The sequence below is a fragment of the Odocoileus virginianus genome, chromosome 20 (assembly GCF_023699985.2).
Source record: "Odocoileus virginianus isolate 20LAN1187 ecotype Illinois chromosome 20, Ovbor_1.2, whole genome shotgun sequence".
In the NCBI taxonomy this organism is placed as follows: Eukaryota; Metazoa; Chordata; class Mammalia; order Artiodactyla; family Cervidae; genus Odocoileus; species Odocoileus virginianus.
This window is the reverse complement of record NC_069693.1, coordinates 21,916,534-21,937,441: the sequence shown is the minus strand read 5'-3', so window position 1 is coordinate 21,937,441 and position 20,908 is coordinate 21,916,534. Positions and strand designations below refer to the sequence as shown.

Sequence of the window (20,908 nt, the reverse complement as noted above, 5' to 3'; positions counted from 1 at the left end):
GGAATAATAGACCATCTTACCTGCCTCCTGAGAAACCTGTATCCAGGTCAAGAAGTAACAGAATCAGACACGGAACAACGGACTGGTTCCAAACTGGGAAAGGAGTACATCAAGGCTGTATATTGTCACAATGCTTATTTAACTTATATGCAGAGTACATCATAAGAAATGCTAGGAGAAACATCAATAACCTCAGAGACGCAGATGACACAACCCTTATGGCAGAAAGCAAAGAGGAATTAAAGAGCCTCCTGATGAAGATGAAAGAGGAGAGTGAAAAAGCTGGCTTAAAACTCAACATTCAAAAAACAAAGATCATGGCATCCGGTCCCATCACTTCATGGCAAAAAGATGGAGAAACAATGGAAACAGTGACAGACTATTTCTCTATTTTTTGGGGCTCCAAAATCACTGCAGACAGTGACTGCAGCCATGAAATTAAAAGACATTTGCTCCTTGGAAGAAAAGCTATGACAAAGCTAGACAGCCTATTAAAAAGTACAGACATTACTTTGCCAACAAAGATCCGTCTAGTCAAAGCTAGAGTTGGACTATAAAGAAAGCTGAGTGTCAAAGAATTGATGCTCTGGAACTGTGGTGCTGAAGAAGACTCTTGAGAGTCCTCTGGACAGCAAGAAGATCAAACCAGTCAATCCTAAAGGAAATTAGTCCTGAATATTCACTGGAAGGACTGATGCTGAAACTGAAGCTCCAATATTTTGGTCACCTGATGAGAAGGGCCCACTCCTTGGACCCTGAATGTTGGGAAAGATTGAAGGCCGAAGGCGATGACAGAGGATGAGATGGTTGGATGGCATCACCAACTCAATGCACATGAGTCTGAACAAGCTCTGGGAGACGGTGAAGGACAGGGAAGCCTGGCGTGCCGCGGTCCATGGAGTCACAAAGAGTCAGACAACAACGACTGAACAACAGAACCCACTGACCCACAAGCCAAACAACTACAAGGGAGGGAAGGAACCCTACCCATCAGCAGATAACTGGATTAAAGCTTTATTGAGCAAGACCTACTTTTTCCCATTGCCAGTCCCTTCCTCTTAGCCTCATCAATCAGAGAGCAGACAAAAGAAGCAAGAATAAGCACAGTCTCACAATGGCTAAAACAAAAACCATATTACAGAATGTTAATCACGATGAAAAAGCAGAAAGGTATGTCCCAGATGAAGGGACAAGATAAAATCCCAGAAAAACCACTAAATGAAGTGGCAATCTTCCAGAAAAATAATTCAGAATAATGATAGTGAAGATGATCCAGGATTTTGGGAAAAGAACAGAGGCAAAGATTGAGAAGATGTAAGAAATGTTTATCAAAGACCTACAAGAACTAAAGAACAAACAGATGAATAATACACTAGGAGGAATCAATAGCAGAATAACTGAGTCAGAAGAACGGATAAATGACCTGGAGGACAGAATGATGGAAATCACTGCCATAGAAAAATACAGAAAAAAGAATAAAAAGAAACGAAGACAGCCTAAAAGGCCTCTGGGACAACATTAAACACACCAGCATTCGCATTAAACAGGTCCCAGAAGGAGATGAGAGGGAGAAAGGGCCTGAGAAAATATTAGAAGAGATAACAGCTGACAACTTCCCTAATATTGGAAAGGAAATAGTCAATCAAGTCCAGGAAACACACAGAGTCCCAGAAAGGATAAACCTAGCGAACACACCAAGGCACAGAGTATTCAAACTGACAAAAATTAAAGACAGAGATAAAATATTAAAAGCATCAAGGGAAAAATGACAAATAACATACACAGGAATTCGCATCAGGCTATCAAGTTGATTTCTCAACAAACTCTACAAACCAGAGGGAACTGGGTGATAGATATATTTAAAGTGATGAAAGGGAAGAACCTACAACCTCTACCCAGCAAGACTCTCCATATTTGATGGAGAAATCAAAAGCTTTCCAGACAAGCAAAAGTTAAGAGAATACAGCACCACTAGCTTTACAACAAATGTTAAAGGAACTTCTCTAGGCAGGAAACACAAGAGAAGGAAAAGACCTACAGAAAATAAACCCAAAACAATTAAGAACTAAGACCATGCATATTGATAACCACTTTAAATGTAGATAATCACCTTAAATGTAAATGGGTTAAATGCACCAACCAAAAGATAGAGGCTGGCTGGGTGAATGAAAACATGTCCATGTATGCACTTCCACTTATCACATACATCACTCTGCTTGATCACCCCACCCAAACTGTATGTAATTATTTTATACTGTTAAGTTAATCATGTTCCCATTATGGCTTGCAATTGTAATTATCTTTTTTGGGGGGGGTCTGGCTACTGATTGTGAAAACTGATAAACATCTTTTACTATTGTGATTATGTAACTATTACTCACTTAATACTATTTTATCATGATTGGTCAACAGAAAAATAATACAACTTTATCACCAAAGTGAAAGTGAAGTCGCTCAGTCGGTTCTGACTCTTTGCAAGCCCATGGAAATGTAGCCCACCAGGTTCCTCAGTCCATGGGATTCTCCAGGCGAGAATACTGCAGTGGGTTGCCACTTCCTTCTCCAGGGGATCTTCCTGACCCAGGGATCGAACCCAGGTCTCTGCATTGTAGGCAGATGCTTTGCCATCTGAGCCACCAGGGAAGTCATATCACCAAAACTAGGATCTAACCGAAAAACCTGTAACCACTTTTTAAAATCCAGATGTGTATCAGAATTATCTTGAAATTTTTGAAAAATACAAATGCTCAGATACTGCTTTTTTCCTTCAGAGCTCCAGATATGTCTCTAATAAGCAGTCATGTTTTAAAACAACTGTTATATGATTATCTTTTACTTTTATCTAGCTTCTCTTTTTCTACCTCATATTCAGTGCTTCCATTTCATTTAGTTTATGTTCTCCAATAACTCCATCTCTTTTTTTCTTTTTTTGATGTTTTCTCAAGGCTTTATCAAGTGAAGCTTGGTAAGAAATGTATACCAAAGACCCACAAGCACTAAAGAAAAGAGATGAATAGAAAAGCTTTCGTATACATATACATATGTATAATATATATATTAGAATAGTTATTAATTTTGCCTAACTAAAAATTATGACGTTCTGATTCCACCTGTTTGAGTTAGTATGAATAGAATGCTAGATTTCTAATTTGAACTAGTCAGTATCTTACATAAACCTATGATGGAAAACAATTTCAAAAATAATATGCGTGTATTTGTATAACCAAATCACCTTGCTGTGTACCTTGTACATTGTAACAACTATACTTCAATAAAATATACATCTTTAAAGATGGGGGGGGGAAGCTAGGTCTAACAAAGTAACCAAAGGACAGACAAACCAAAAAAGATACCCAATGTAAGGAGGAACATTAGGAATAGTATGTCTGCCTGTGTATAAACCAATAACTACTATCTTCCTTTTGTGAAATTGCCGTTCAGACTCCTTCATCCTTCATTTAATAATTAATCCAAGCTCCAGTTTACAATGGTAAATATCTGGGATCCATTATACTAAATTATGTTCAATCCATTTAACAAATATTGCTGATTATGACAGACAATGGCTAGATGCTGGAGATTAAAAAAAGAAAAAGGCACAGTCCTTGTGATCAGAGAAACTTACACTCTACTTGAAAAAACAGCTAAGAAAATCTGGCAACTACAATACTATTTGCTAAGAACCATACCTCTAGAGGAGGTGTCAAATGAAAATTATTTTGCCCACAGTCATTTCGCAATGACTGAAGACTTCTGGGTTGTTATGATTGGAGAAGATGCTACTAGCATATATAGTAGGCATCCAGAGATGCTAATATCCTACAATGAATAGGATCATGCCTCTGCCCCAAACAAAAAACTATTTAGCAAAAAACAAAAACAAAAACTATCTAGCCCAAAATGTCAAGTGTCAAGATTAAGAAGCCTACTCTACTGAAAAGACATGTAATCTACTCAGGGATGTTACAGAATTCTTTCTAAGGGAAGGAAGGAAAGGCCCAAGTCAAGTCCTGAAGGACAAACAAAATTCATAAAGTAAAAACACAGTGTGACTATCTTGGGCAGAGGGAGTGATGCATCTAAAATCCAGGTAACAAGAAGTTTTATGAGGAACACAAGTTCAACACAGTTGAAGTATGACATTAATTACAGTTTATGCCACCTGTCTCATAATCCTAAACTGAAAACGTCAATTCAAAAATTAGAAGATGTCAGCTGCTACAGTAGGTTCTGTGCTGCCTAGATCCATACGGTATCCTTGTTCTGAAGGCATTCATAACCAGAGATAGATGGGAAGCAGAAAGACAGGCAGAAAAAAGAGCAACTAGGGCTGTCATTTACTCTACCAGGCACTTGCCCAAAATCAGCCAGCAACTAAGTGGTAAGAGTTCAGAATAAAATCTAAGTGCATCTGAATTCAAAATCTAAATAAACAATCATGATAGGGATAGACGATAGTTATACAAGTAGCTGTAGAAGTCCCAGTTCAGTTCAGCCACTCAGTCATGTCAAACTCCGCGACCCCATGAATCGCAGCACGCCAGGTCCATCACCAACTCCCGGAGTTTACTCAAACTCATGTTCATCAAGTCGGTGATGCCATCCAGCCATCTCATCCTCTGTCGTCCCCTTCTCCTCCTGCCCCCAATCCCTCCCAACATCAGGGTCTTTTCCAATGAGTCGACTCTTCGCATCAGGTGGCTGAAGTATTGGAGTTTCAGTCCTTCCAATGAACACCCAGGACTGATCTCCTTTAGGATGGACTGGTTGGATCTCCTTGCAGTCCAAGGGACTCTCAAGAGTCTTCTCCAACACCACAGTTCAAAAGCATCAATTCTTCGGCGCTCAGCTTTCTTCACAGTCCAACTCTCACATCCATACATGACCACTGGAAAAACCATAGCCTTGACTAGATGGACCTTTGTTGGCAAAGTAATGTCTCTGCTTTTTAATATGCTATCTAGGTTGGTCATAACTTTCCTTCCAAGGAGTAAGCGTCTTAATTTCATGGCTGTAATCATCATCTGCAGTGATTTTGGAGCCCCCAAAAATAAAGTCTCTCACTGTTTTCATTGTTTTCCCATTTATTTTCCATGAAGTGATGGGATCAGATGCCATGATCTTAGTTTTCTGAATGCTGAACTTTTAGCCAACTTTTTCTCTCTCCTCTTTCACTTTCATCAAGAGGCTCTTTAGTTCTGCCTCACTTACTGCCATAAGGGTGGTGTCATCTGTATATCTGAGGTTACTGATCTCTCTCCCGGCAATCTTGATTCCAGCTTGTGCTTCATCCAGCCCAGTGTTTCTCATGATGTACTCTGCATATAAGTTAAATAAGCAGGGTGACAGTGCACACCCTTGACATACTCCTTTCCTGATTTGGAACCAGTCTGTTGTTCCACGTCCAATTCTAACTGTTGTTTCCTGACCTGCATACAGATTTCTCAAGAGGCAGGTCAGGTGGTCTAGTATTCCCATCTCTTTCACAATTTTCCAGAATTTGTTGTGGTCCACACAGTCAAAGGCTTTGGCACAATCAATAAAGCAGAAGTAGATGTTTTCCTGGAACTCTCTCCATTTTTTGATGATCCAACGGATGCTGGCAATTTGATCTCTGGTTCCTCTGCCTCTTCTAAATGCAGCTTTAACATCTGGAAGTTCACGGTTCGTGTACTATTGAAGCCTGGCCTGGACAATCTTGAGCATTACTTTAGTAGCGTGTGAGATGAGTGCAATTGTGCAGCAGTTTGAGTTTCTTTGTTTGGCATTGCTTTTCTTTGGGATTGGAATGAAAACTGACCTTTTCCAGTCCTGTGGCCACTGCTGGGTTTTCCAAATTTGCTGACATATCGAGTGCAGCATTTTCACAGCATCATCTTTGAGGATCTGAAATATGAAATAGCTCAACTGGAATTCCTTCACCTCCACTAGCTTTGTTTGTAGTGATGCTTCCTAAGGCCCAGGACTTCACATTCCAGGATGTCTGGCTCTAGGTGAGTGACCACACCATCATGATTATCTGGGTTGTGAAAATCTTTTTTGTACAGTTTTTTTGTATAGTTTCATGCAAAAATGGGCAAAATAAAGGACAGAAATGGTGTGGGCATAACAGAAGCTGAAGAGATTAAGGAGAGGTGGCAAGAATACAGAGAAGAACTATTACCATGGCGAGGTGCTAGGAAATGAAAATACCCCCTGCCCTATCAATAAACAAGAAATGTCACAGCCATCAGCGATTTCTGGCCTCCAAACGTGAATGAGAGCTCCCAAAACTGCCATCCAATAGATGCTGCCAACCCCCATGGTGACTGCTAAGCGGGGGATGGGGGATGTTGATGCAAAAAAGCAGCCATCTGCCACTCCTTCAGGTGAACAAGGAAAACAGAATTTGGACCTGGGTAGATGAGATGCATATGGAAGGAAGGAATTCAGTGCGTCCAGAGGCTTGCCTCTTCCCATACACAGAATGCGAAACTCAACTTGATAACCTCATCTTTGATGTTCAAACTGCCTGCTCCCTTTGTTACAAACTTGTTCATAGCCTCATTTCCCCTCCTGCCGCCTTAGAACAGTCACTCAGAACTGAGGTGCTGTCTCCTGGACTGCAGTCCTCATTTTATCCCAAACAAAACTTAACGGGCAACTCTCAATTTGTGCATATTTTTTAGTCAACACCTATACGTAAACTCTTTTCAAATCTAAGGAATTTGGACTAACACTAAAACCAAATCTACCTCAGAAAGATGTAATTTGGAATTTCTATCAAAAGACATGTAATATAAATAAATTCATTTGCCTCCTTAAAAAAGTAAAATGTTAACTCCTCAGTAAACATTATATCTAAGGTGGCTAGACACTGAAAGACACCACACAAAAAGACAGGTAATAAAGGGTAGCTTTCGTAACATGGAGAAGCTCTGGAGGGCACAAAGACACCTCTACTTCACATTATTTATCAAAGATGGGTCAACATCCACAAATGTTAGTTTGGGACCATGCTCAAACAGCTTGGGAACAAAAGGAACCCAACCAATCACACGAACAGGGACTTAGGTGCTAAAATTCTCTGAAAGAGGAACTGAATGTTTTATGCTACAAATAAAAATCCAACATTGTGAAGGAAGTTGAAAATACCAAAAAGGTGTCTATATTTCACAGTGACTCTTTTGGCTGGGAATGTAAGGAGAGACTTTCTCTCCCCACATAACCCTACTGTAAACCTACTACAGAAAGTAGATAAAAATAAACCTAAATTACTAATCATATGATTCAGGAATAACATTTTTCAGATTTACAAAAGTAAAATCATAAGGCCCCTTTGAAGGAGTCTAAGAATTAAGCGTATCAGCTAGAAACACACAGTATCCACACCTGGTTAAAGTGAGGAGAATTCAATAAAGATACTACTTACAAAGGTGTGGGTAATGTTTAAAGAAAAGAACAAAGGATAATGAATTGCCCCAGAACCATAAATACATCTAGGCCTGAATGAGCAAGATGAAGAAGTGGAACCTAGCTATCAGCAAAGATTTACACTGGTGGAGGCGCAGAGAATTCGCACCCTTCATTCCTCCTGCAGGTCCATCTGTCCCTTAACTGGAAGCCAGGAAGCAAAGGGGCCCACACACACAGTACACACGAATGAGCCTCCAGGGATATAGATCAGAGGGGAGAAAAAGTATGTGGCTTTGGAGAAGGGAAGAGAAGATATCCAGCCAAAGACTTGATTTTTACACAAGACCAAAGAAGCCAGAAACTAGATTTAACAAAGCAACCTCTGGTTCACACTGTACTAAGACTTGTTAATCAAGCTAGAAAACTTAACCTAAATGGTGTTTCTACGATAATAAAGGAACATAATTTAAGTTATTACAATATAATCTCTAAAGTCCCTTTCAACCCTAAGGTTCTGCATGACACTAAATACTCTACTGTACTGAAACAGGCCAAAAGGCATAAATAATCAAGATTAATCCTCAAGACAGCTCTTGAAAATCTTACTTCTTGAAAGGAACATAATTTGTACACCCATGTTCATATCAGCATTATTCATCATAGCTAAGAAGTGGAAACAATCTGTCCAATGAAAGATGAATGGATAAATGTATATATGTGTGTGTATATATACACACACACAGTGGAGTACTAATATTAATATAGTCCAATAGTCCATGTTGTAGCACATCAAAGAACTTTCTTCCACTTAAGGTTAAATAATATTCTATTCATCTATCAGTATTCTAACAGTTATTAGCCTATTAGTATTTAATAATATGCATGTCTTAATAGTAAATATACACATATACCTTGCTAAGTCACTTCAGTCTTGTCTGACTCTGTGCAACCCCATCCCTGGGATTCTCCAGGCAAGAACACTAGAGTGGGTTGCCATTTCCTTCTCCAATGCATGGAAGTGAAAAGTGAAAGTGAAGTCGCTCAGCCATGTCCGACTCTTCGCGACTCCATGGACTGCAGCCTACCAGGCTCCTCCATCCATGGGATTTTCCAGGCAAGAGTACTGGAGTGGGGTGCCATTGCCTTCTCCAACATATACCTTAGGATCATGCAAATTCTATTCCTGGACACATATCCCCAAGGAAATTTGTACAGAAGCCATGAAGACACAGGTATATGGATTCTGTGGTAGTGAGGTGAACGAATACCAAGTCTCCATTACAAAATGAAAGATAAAATGTAACACAAACATGACAGAATACCATCCAGCCAACAGAATTAATGAACTAGCTATATACACTTAGAGCAACATGAATAGTCCTTAAAAGCAGAAGAAAAAAAGTAAAGAACAGGTAGGGTTCTAGGTTCAATTCCTTTCACTGAATGAAGCTATAAATCCTGAAAAGCATATATGGAGCTGCTTTTTGAGGATTCTGAAAAGTAAATAATAGAACTTGGATAGAGACCAAATTTGGTACACCAATAAAGTGGCAGTGAGTTTATCATTTTTTCCCTCTATTTCCTAGATGCAAGGCAGTCTGAAACCAGAAGTGAGCACTGACACAGGAAAAGTAAGAACAGCAAGAGAAGCTCAACTCTCTAGTCCTGTCTTGAGAAGCCAGAAAGAGGATCCCTGGTGTGGACAGACTGAGTGAAATACACCAAATCAGTAAAGTCAACTCACAGAAAAAAACAATCAACGTACATCAATGCTGAGATTATACAGTTGCTGGAATTAATTGACAAAAGCTTTAAAGCAGCTACAGTAAAAATATGTCAGCAATTCAACTACACTTCAATAAAAAGTAAATTTGAAAAACATTGCAACAATTAAGGGCAAATACTCTTGAAATGAATGACTAGAAAATCTCAGTAAAGAAACAAACAAAAACATCAAGAGGAAACAATTTTTTTTTTTTTTGGCCCTCTATGCACCTTGCGAGATCTTAGTTCCTTGACCAGAGATCAAACCCAGCCCCTAAACCCAGGTCCTGGCAGTGAAAGCACCGAGTCAGAAGCACTGGATCACCACAGAATTCCTGAGGAAACAAACTTTAGAACTGAAAAACACAATAATCAAAAGAGGGGCTTCCCTGGTGTCTCAGTGGTAAAGAATCTGCTTGTCAATGCAGGAAACATGGCTTTGATCCCTGACCTGGGAAGATCCCATATACCACACAGCAACTAAACCTGTGCACCACAACTATTGAGCCTGTGCTTTAGAGCTGGGGAACTGCAACTACTGAAGCCCGAACGCCCTAGAGCCTATGCTCCGCTACAAGAGAAGCCACTGCTATGAGACACCAGTGCACTGCAACCAGCGTAGCCCCTGCTCGTTGCAACTAGAGAAAGGCAGTGCATAGCAATGAAGACCCAGCGCAGCCAAAAATAAAATTTTTTTTAAATAAAGATTAGCTGATAAATGAACTTTTTAAAAACTGAAGACTAGGACTTCCCTGGTAGTCCAGTGGTTAAGAATCTGCCTGTCAATGTAGGAGACACAGGTTCAATCCCTGGCCTGGGATGATTCCACATGCCTCGGGGCAGCTAAGCTCAAATGCCACAACTGCTAATAAAAAAAAAAAAGAAGAATACTTGAGGTACAATATAAGTTACAGGTATACAATACAGCGGCTCACAATTTTTAAAGGTTATACTCCATTATTACATGGAATTTTAAATGTTTTGGATTAAAATAAAAAGTTAAATATGTATTTGCATCTTTTTTCCCTTGCTTTAACTGTTTCAACCTCACTGGAAGATTTCAGCTGTAATGAGTTTAGCTCTTCTCAAGGTTGCTGCTGCTTTTAGTCGCTATGCCGTGTCTGACTCTTTCTTTTTTCCTCTTTTTCTTTTTTGACTCACTATTTCTAAGGTTCCACTGTTACTCCCACAGTGTCTCGTACAGTACTTAGTATAAAGCTGTCACTTGTTTGTTAATAGGAAATTTAACTAAAAATAAGTCTTTTGAGTTCCACAAACTTATAGAATCTAGTTTTGTTTTAGATTTAAGGAAAGGAAAATAATTTGCCAAAATATTTTGTCAACTTGAGTTCTGAGGATTTTCAACTTTCAGAAATTAGACTCCTATTCTACAAAAACCAATCATTAAGGACAATGACACTAAACCACAAGGTATTAACTATTATTTATCTTATTTAGGACATGTCCAAAATAATTACCAATGTATGTAAAAATAAAAACATTACACTCAAAGTTTATCTAATAAAAAAGGTCGATTTAATTATCATTTCAGGATTTTTTTTTCTTTTGGCCCTGCCTTGAAGCTTGCAGTATCTTAATTCCTCGACCAGGGAGCCAACTCATGTCCCGGCAGTAAAACCACCAAGTCCTAACCTCTGAACTGCCAGGGAATTCTTCCAATTCAGGATTTGAACTTGTGTTTCCAAAGCTACCATCAACTTTGTATCCTGAATGATTCAGAATACTAATTTTGGGAATAACCAAGAAATTAATAAACTATTCTGGTCAAGTCACTATTTTATACATATACAAATAATTATATACAGAAAAAACATATATAAACACAGTATATGTGAATACACATATACGTTACCATGTACTAATACTGCCCAATACCTAATTTAAAACTGTCATTTGATTCAGAGCTTATTCTAAACTCATTTTGTACCTCAAGATTTTTACTGCCATTCATCCACTCACCAAACATTTTTGAGTGCTAGTCAATCAAGTAAGGCTTCCCAGGCAGTTCAGTGGTAAAGAAACTGCTGACCAATGCAGGAGACTCAGGTTTGAACCCAAGTTCAGAAGTTCCCCTGGAGTAGTAAATGGCAACCCACTCTAGTATTCTCACCCGGAGGAGCCTGGCAGGCTACAGTCCATGGAGTCCCAAAGAGTCGGATACAACTGAGCACGCACATATGCACATTCTATCAAGTACTGTGCCAAACAGATAGAGACAACAGACATTTAAGTAATACCCTAGTGTTTTAAGGAGTTCACAGTTTAATGGGGATAAGTGACACAAAAAAAACTATAAGACACATAAACACCTATAACATAAACCTTATAGGGACTTCACTGGTGGTCCAGCGGTTAAGAATCCACCTGCCAATGCAGGGGATACAGGTCCAATCCCTGGTCTGGTTGGGAAGATTCCACGCGCCTTGAGGCAACTAGGCCTCTACACCACAACTACTGAGCCCATGCACTCCACCACCACGAAGACCAAGCGCAGCCAAAAATTAATTAAAGAAAAAAAGGAAACTATAAATCTTATAAAAGGATTATGAACTAGTGATTGTGAAATTACTTCTCAGTATTTTAATTACATCACCATTATGTCACACATTGGTCAGCAACCTCATGTTCTCTTCTGGGCTCTTTCAAATCCATTTTAGCCCAGTCCTTAGAGTTGGAGCAACAAACTGATCTAGTCCTTCTTTTATCACCCAGCTTCAGGAGCCTTTTAAAACTGGATAAACTCTCCATTCTGAATAAGGGAAGTGTGAAACCATGGCCTGGGCCATTCCTCATGTTACCCTTGGAGAGAGAAGGGAGAGACTGCTGCAGCTCAGAACAGCTTTCCAAATTAGTGAAGCTGCCCAGAGACAGTAATCCTGAAAACTTTAAAGTGTCTAAAAAGTAGCAAAACAGACCATTAAGTCCCAAGAAACCAACTTGAGAGTCTTATAGCTCCAAAAGAACCAAACTGAGAAGGGAGGCAACAGTCTATAGTACACAGAATACCATTTTTTTTAGTATATGGGAAAACTGTATTTGAAATGTATTATTTCATTTATCCTGAACACCTCTTTCTTATAAGGGATATGAACAGATTCAGGTATCATTTAGGCACTGCAGATATGAATAAGTGACATAAAAGTACAAACAAGCTAGAAGACATTTCCACAATAATACAGCCCAATTCTTAAAACCATTCCACGTACAGAAACGTCAAGTTTACTGTATTTTCAAACTGTACTCAAATCACCAGTGACCAAACTAATCAAGATTGAAAATTTAATAAAAGACCACAAAACCAGCATATCATGTATAATTCACAAGAAAAGTACAGACTTCAGAATTCATAGACCATCAACATTTTCCAGAAGGAGCTATAAATATTGAAATGCATAAGAATTTATGACAGTAACTTTATCTTGTTTCTCAAAAGTAATATAAAAAGCAATACAAAAAATTCATTGGGCATACTTTCACAAAGAGTTTCTCTTAAGGCTTATTTTTACAAAGCTGTAATCATAGACTCCAATCACTAGTGAATTTTATCACTTAGAATATCTGCTACAGTTTTTAGTATTATACTTTAATGGTTGCCTAATAGTACACTGAGTAACCATTTTTAATAATTTCCCAACCTTTTTTATATTTGCCATATAAATGCTGAAATTAGTATTCATGTGTATACTACTTTTTCTGTATTTTAAATTATCTCATTAGACTATACTCTCTTCTAGTTTCATTTTTAAATCAGGATAGACTTTGTGTCATTGGGACTTAATTGTGATTTTAAAGGAAAAGTGAAATTCGCTCAGTCCTGTCAGACTCTCTGAGACCTCACGGACTACACAGTTATGGAAATCTCCAGGCCAGAATACTGGAGTGGGTAGCCTTTCCCTTCTCCAGGGGATCTTCCCAACCCAGGGACTGAACCCAGGTCTCCCACATCACAGGCGGATTCTTTATCAGCTGAGGCACTAGGGAAGACCAAGAAAACTTGAGTGGGTGGCCTATCCCTTCTCCAGCGCATCTTCTGACTAGGAATTGAAGTGGGGTCTCCTGAATTGCAGGCGGATTCTTTTACCAGCTGAATTACCAGGGAAATTATTTTAAAGGAATGAAAGCTTAAATTAAGTAGATTATTATATAGAGTCAGGGATACCGGGGCTCCCAATCATTGAGATTCCAGAGGCAAAGGAAAACAGAAGAACGAAAACAATCTGGACAGAACAAGAACACTACTTTAAAAATGAGAAGACTTAGGAAACTGGGTGACTTTAAAATGTAATACTAACATCAAGGTTTCAAAACAATCTTTTATCCTCGAATAAAAGGATATTACTAAGTCCTCCTATCCCATTAGATGGGGTTCCGAGAAAGCTGTAAAAACAAAATTTCCGGTGGAAATTTCACCTAAGTACAGAAGTCAAAAAGGCTACTATTTGCGCGGGGTGGGGGTTGGGGGGGCGACGACGACACATATATTAACTATTACTTTACTAAACGAATACATAATGGGGGAATAAACGAAACAAGATTGGCCAGAAAATAATCGTTGAAGAAGCTGGGTGGAATTCTTTAGTCTTTACCTTTGCTTTAAATTTTCATAATAAAAAGTTTTAAAAAATAATGAATACGCTAGCATAATAGAAAAACTATGACCAACTCTTAATTCCAACTTTACTGCTACAAAGAGTGAAAGTGACTCTCTTTCCTATTACCTAATTATTAAACAGGCGCTCTTGGGTCCCGATCCTTGTAAAACCTTATGCAGGTCGAGTTTCCGGTCCTCTCACCTGCAGCCACAGCTGAAGGGGAGCAATGAGAACTGAAAGAGGAGGGGCGCAAGAACAGGACCACAGGCTCCTCAAAAGACCGCTCATCAGACAAGAAGGGCTCGGCGAAAGGCGTCAAAGGTCGCGTTTTGCTTCCGCTAAAGAAAAAGGCAATTTTTCCAGGCCGCGTCGCCCAGGGGAGGCTGCCCGGCTCGGACGCGGACTCCCCCGGGCACCAGGGACACAACCAAACCGAAGTCTCTCTGGGCCAGAAGAGATGGGGTGAGGGGAGTGGCCGAGAGCGCCGGCCCGGCCCTGTCCGCGTCGGGTGCCAAAGCCCAGGCCGCGGCAGTTCCACCCCGGGGTAGAGACGGCTTGAAGCAGGGACAAGAAAGTTTGGTGGTGTCCTGTATACACGACTAGCGGTCTCCAAGCTGCTCGCGGCCCTGCCACGCCCCCGAGCCTGGCCTTCGGCGGCCTTCCGCGCCGCAGCCCCTCCGGCCCGACCTCCGGCCTAACCCAGGATCATTCTGTTTCTCCTCACCTTCCACCTTAGAGTCGTCCAAATCCAGGGCTAGGGACTTCTAAACCCGAAACGCAGTGTGGGGAAGAAAACAAAGACGCACGACCCTGAAAAAGCCCACTCACCTGGCCAAATCCGGACGTGAAAACGGTAGAGTCGCACTTGGAAACCAAGACTCAGCATCCAAAATGGCGGCTTTCTCTGCCTCAGCACATCGAGCACAGGCGGAGGGATCCGCGGGACCGAGTTAGCCACGCCTTCTTTCCAGGGATTGGCTGCGCGTCCGCCGCTCCTGGGACTCATGCCCTGAGGGCCTCAGGGCTCCCCGGCCCAGATTTCTACGGAGCCGGCGCAGCCGGGGACTACTTCCCGCGGCGGAGGCACGGAAGGAGAGCGCAGACTCGTCACGCCTTCAGAATCACCTGCTGGGGCGCGCCCTGGGTTTCGCTGGTCACTCCCTGGGCGTGGGGAGGCTGGCAGCTGAGGCTTGTTTCCGAGTCCGCGCCCAGTACCTTGTTCAGGATTGTTCCAGTCCGTGGAAAAACCGGCTTCAGCACGGCCTTCCAAACTCCGGAGTTAAGTCTCCTGCTGTCGTCCCTCGCTCGACTTCCCTCGCCACGGGGACATTCCTCCTGCGTCTTGGTTCATTTCGTTAAATGACCTGCTAAGCAGGTTTCCACTCTTCTCTGGCAGCTGACGACTCTTTTTCCGGCTCTTCGCCCTCCTTCCTTAGTCGTCCACCCTCTCTCCTACCCACTTTGATACTCCTGCCCCGCTTTTAAACCCAGTCTGATTGCTCTTTCAAACAGAATACCGACAGTCTTTTATTTAAATAAGATGTTTCCTCAGCAGCACATTCTCTGGGAATTTACCTTATCTCTGTATTCAGAAAAACTTTTTCTTTTAGTTATCTTTGTACTTAACTTGAAAACCATTCTCTCTGATTAACGTTAGAAGCGGTTTCCTAAGCACTTGGCTTCTAGGAGGAGGTAATCCTGCCCCCTGCTGTACTGGGTGCATCTACCTAGACCAAAATTGTGGTTTGCTAAATTGTGATGAGGTGATCTGACAAAGCTGGAACTAAGAGTAACCATATGAGGTTCATATGAACTTATAAGTAATGTGTCTCTGTAACTACTTCCAGTATTTCTAAATTAGAAGCAGCTTTCAGAACCTCAGTATACAGTGCGTGGTTCTTTTTAAATGCATGGATTTTTGTTGTTGATAAATGCATGCATGTATGAATTGAGTTCATTCTGCAATAAAGCAGTAGAGTCTAAAAAAAGGGGGGAGCAAATTGCTCGAATCTAAAAACGCTTAGAAACACAGCAGCCACATGTTACATGGACCTTGTTTAGATAGCTTGAAACCAATTTATAGTCTTTTATGGGCTTCCCTGGTGGCTGAACGGTAAAGAATCTGCCTGCAATGCAGGAGACATGAGTCAGATCCCTGGGTTGGGAAGTTCCCCTGGAGAAAGGAATGGCTACCCACTCCAGAAGAGCCTGGCAGGCTACAGTTCGTGGACTCACAAAGAGTCAAGACTGCCGGATTCCAGTTATTTGAGAAATTTAAAGAGGTTGGCTCAAGACGAAGGTAGAATGGTGTGGGAAGGGAGAGTGGTGAGTTACTGTTTAATGAGTACAGAATTTCAGTTTGGGACGATGAAACCGTTCTGGTGATGGATGGTGGTGATGGTTACACAACCGTGAATGTACTTAATGCCACTGAACTGTACAACTAAAAATTGTTAAAATGGTAGCTTTTATGTGTATTTTACCACAATAAAAAATGTTCATTGTAAAAATTTTTTCAAATGACATCTGTGTCATGGGAGAGAATTAAATAATATACTAGTGAATTAAATGGAAAATGTGGCATCTACAAGAAAACTGACTTTACAGAAAGAGGGCTAAGAGATACAATAACCAAATGAAATGCATAAAGTTCAGTTGGATCCAGATTAGAAAAAAAGAATACATATTTGGGGAAGCAACTTGGGAAATTTGAATATGTATTAGATATTAGGTATTATGGAATTATTAATTTTCCTTGGTATAATCGCATCACTGAGTGGAGAATGCCCTTATTCTTAGAAGATATGTGCTGAACTTTATAGAACTGAAGGATCATGGTATCTACAACTTAACTTTCATATAGTTCAGAAAACAGAAATTGTGTGTGCACAACTAGGCTATTATATGTCATAATGGGAATTATTAGGTTTTCCCCCAGAAACTACCAGACTAAGCTAAGATCTCAGCAATAAGTATATATATAAATATACATATATGTATGTAACACACACACACACATATATATATATTTGGATGTGCCACATGGTATGTGGGGACCTTAGTTCCCCAACCAGGGATTGAAACTGCACCCACAGTCTTAACCACGGGACCACCAGGGAAGCCCAAGTATATTCTGATTCTGTTCTGCATTTAGTTTAAAAACTGAATAAAATGGACTAATTTCAATACTCCATTTTTTAAGGACAGAAATATGTTTATAGTTTGAGAATATATATGTAAAGTAAACTGAAAGGCCTATGCACACTCTCCATGCCATTGTTAGTTTTTGGACTATATTATTCCAAAATTTTATTTATTTAAAATTTAACACAAATAGGATAACAATATACAGTCCATATTCAGTACACTTGGGCTTCCCTTGTGGCTCAGCTGATAAAGAATCAGCCTGCATTGTGGGAAACCTATGTTCGATCCCTGTGTTGGGAAGATCCCCTGGAGAAAGGAAAGGCTACCCACTCCCATATTCTGGCCTGGAGAATTCCATGGACTGTATACAGTCTATGGGGTTGCAGAGTCGGACACCACTGAGCAACTTTCACTTCACTTCTTCAGTCAACTTGCTTTTATTTTTAAGTTGGAAAGATCTTTATTCCTTACTGGATTGATATGCAAGGTTCTAAAGTACTTGAAATCACCTTTCTTTAACTTTTTATTTTATATTGGAGTATAGTTGATTAGAGGGCTTCTTAGGTGCCGCAGTGGTCAAGGATGCCTGCCAGTGCAGGAGACCCGGGTTCAAATCCTGGGTCAGGAAGATCCCCTGGAGTAGGAAATGGCAACCTGCCCCAGGATTCCTGTCTGGAAAATCCCACAGACAGAGGAGCCTGGCGGGCTACAGTCCCTGGGGTCGCAAAGAGTTGGACATGACTGAGCGACTAAGCACACACATAGTTGATTAACCATGTTGTATTAGCTTCAAATGTACAGCAAAGTGATTGAGCCATACATATACATGTATCTATTCTTTTTCAAATTCTTTCCCATTTAAGTTATGACACAGTATTAAGTAAACCTACTTTTTATACTTAATATATTCTGCATATCTTTTTATATCAATGCATATCAATCCATATTATCTTTAACAACAGAAGCAGGTGTATCATTATTTAGCCAATCTTTTACTGCTATTTCAGTAGATTCCAACATTCCAATAGATGCCATTATGGATATCCTTCTAGAAATATCTATGCATACTTTCAGGTTATTTCTTTTTTTTTTTAAACAAGCTCTGGCCAGTTTTTAAAAATATGGAACGCTTCACGAATTTGCCTATCATCCTTGCACAGGGGCCATGCTAATCTCTGTATAGTTCCAATTTTAGTATATGTGCTGAAGTGAGCACCAGATTATTTCTTAAGGACGCAGTCCCATAAGTGGCATTGCAAGGTTAGAGAGTATGCATGTTTTAAATTTGGATACCCATGTTACTTATGGGTTGAATTATGTCTCCCCACCAATACATGTGTTGAAGTTCTAACCCTCAGTATCTCAAAATGTGACTTTATGTGGAGATTGGGTCTTCACAGAGGTGGTCAAGTTAAAATGAGTTCATTAGGGTGGGCCCTAATCCAATATGACTTGTGACCTCTAAAGAAGGGTAAAATGTGGAGACAGACACATGTATGGGAAGAAAACCACGTGAAGATGAAAGCAGAGACTGGCAGAAGAGTCTATGCATGGAGCAACACCCAGGATGGCCAGCAAACCACCAGAAGCTAGGAGAGAGGCCTTGAACAGTTTCTTCCTCACAGCCCTCAAAAGGATCTAATCCTACTAACAGTCCGATCTAGACCATCCAGCCTCCAGAACTATGAGACAATAAATGGCTGTTTAAAGCACCCAGTTTGTGGTACTTTGTTATGGCAGCACATGCAATCTAGCATAACCCAGTACCAGACTGCTCTCCAAAAAGCTTCCATGACTTTATCTACCTAGGGTCCAGCTTCTCCTCTCCAACTGCAGGCATTATCAACCCTTCTCATCCTTTGGAAGCCAGGAAGTTATGTTAATTGGCACATCTTTGAAAATGAGTAAGATTGTCTTATAAACAGCACTCATGAGAGTCTTTTTACCATTTTCCTATTTTAATTTAAAAATAATTTTTTAAATAATGCATAAACATGGCAAACCACACACACACACAGCTGAAAAAGATGGACAGCAAAAATTAAGTCTCTCTGACCCTTGGTCCTTGAGTCTCCTGACTCTAGAAGTAACCATTGTTACCAGATTCTTGTGCCTTTTTTTTTTTTTTTTTTTTGCGACCCCATGGACTGCAGCCTACCAGGCTCCTCCATCCATGGGATTTTCCAGGCAAGAGTACTGGAGTGGCTTGCCATTGCCTTCTCCGGATTCTTGTGCCTTTGAGCAAGTTACTTAATCTCTCTATGCTTCAGGTTCTTCATATGTAAAATGGGAATAATATCACCTACATTAATAAAGTTGTTATGAGAATTAAATGTGTCAGTTATAGACAGCTCTTAGAATAGTGTCTGACAATGTTAATGCTATCGAAGTCCTTCCAGTGATACTATCTGTAAGGCCATATACATAAATATGACTTTTGTTTTTAAACATGTAATAGCATACCATACATTCTATAGTTGTCCCTTGGTATCAGTGGATTGGTTCCAGGAACCTCAAGGATACCAAAATCTCAAGTCCCTTGCATAAAGTGCTGTAGTATTAATATTTTCACATACCACCTATGATCCTCCATGCATTCATGCTCAGTCACATCTGACTTTGCAAGTCCACGGACTGTAGCCTGCCAGGCTCTTCTGTCCATGGGATTCTTGAGATAGGAATATCTGAGCGGGTTGCCACTTCCTGCTCCAGGGAATCTTCTCAACCCGGGGATCAAACCCGTGTCTCTCTCACACTGCAGGTGGGTTCTTTACCACTGAGTCACCAGGGAAGCCTCCCACAGTCCTCCAATCTACTCCAAATCATCTCTAGATTTACTTGTGATACCCAGTACAATGTAAATTCTATGTAAATAGTTGCCAGTGAGCTGAAAACTCAATTTTTGCTTTTTGATACTTTCTGCAATTTTTCTTCACAATTGTTTCAAGCCAAGGTTGATTGGCACCATGGATGAAGAACTCTTAGGTATAGAGAGCTGACCTCATACTGTAACTTGTTTAGTACTATAGCTTGCTTTAAGATACATATCTCAGAGATTGTACCATAGCAGCAGTTATCAATAATTCTGATTCTTTTAAAGAGCTGCATAATATTCCATTGTATGTGAACCATATATTTTAAGCACTGCTCTACTGATGGGTGTTTACATTATTTCTAATATTTTGCCTGTATAAACAATGCTGCAATGCCTAAATATCTGCTTGTGTGGATTGTACAAATTGGGTAAATTCCCAGAAGCAGAAGAACTGGGTCAAAGTGTAGGTATATTTTTAATGCTGATAGATATTGCCAAATCACAGTACAAAGAGGAAGTGTCAATTTACACCATCACCACCAATGTGTTGAGAGTTTCTATTTCCCCATGCCATCAGTAATAGCGTGTTTACATAACTTTTGGAATCCTTGACATTATTGCACCCTTGAACAAACCATAACAGTAAAGATGAGTGAAAAGTGTCATCAAGTCACTGTCTTGCTAAAAAATGATATGCTTCACTTAGAAAAATTGCTTCTAACTCAGCAATTTCTTGGATTCAGCAATTATCACCTGTGTCCTGTCCTGTCTAATTATTTAGGTCCTATAATATATCAATGTGAATTGTACCACACCTGCCAGTTATTCAAAACAGTATATCTATCCCTGGCGGACTAGGCCAGTTTTGATCAAAGCTAAACATAACCCAAAAAACCAAAATGACTCACACTGTTTCACTTGAAAATCCTGCTTTGCTGTTAGGATAAAAATTAACACATAACATTTCTTTGGTTAACCAGTAATTCTATTTTATGTATATATTATAACTAGTGGCTGTAACTAAAACTTGATATAGTTGATATAGTACTTGAAGAGTCTTACAAGCTTGTAAGACAAAATATCAGGCCTGTTTTTGTACAGCCCTTCCAGCTAAGAATGGTTTTACAGTGTTAAGAGACTGGGGGGGGGGGGGGACAGGACTTCCCTCTCTGTC

General features: G+C 40.1%; 1 protein-coding gene and 1 pseudogene across 2 annotated transcripts in view; both read right to left on the bottom strand.

Annotated features, from left to right (window-relative positions):
• IST1 (IST1 factor associated with ESCRT-III) overlaps positions 1–14,818 on the bottom strand; it is a 30,085-nt gene extending 15,267 nt beyond the window's left edge. The window contains exon 1 of one of the 2 annotated variants that reach the window (XM_070451063.1): positions 14,601–14,818. The gene's annotated coding sequence lies outside the window, so the exon portion shown is untranslated. The other variant, XM_070451064.1, reaches the window with a different exon arrangement.
• A 3,216-nt stretch (positions 14,819–18,034) lies between these two features.
• LOC139030150 (U6 spliceosomal RNA) lies at positions 18,035–18,135 on the bottom strand (annotated as a pseudogene).
• Positions 18,136–20,908: the final 2,773 nt, after the last annotated feature.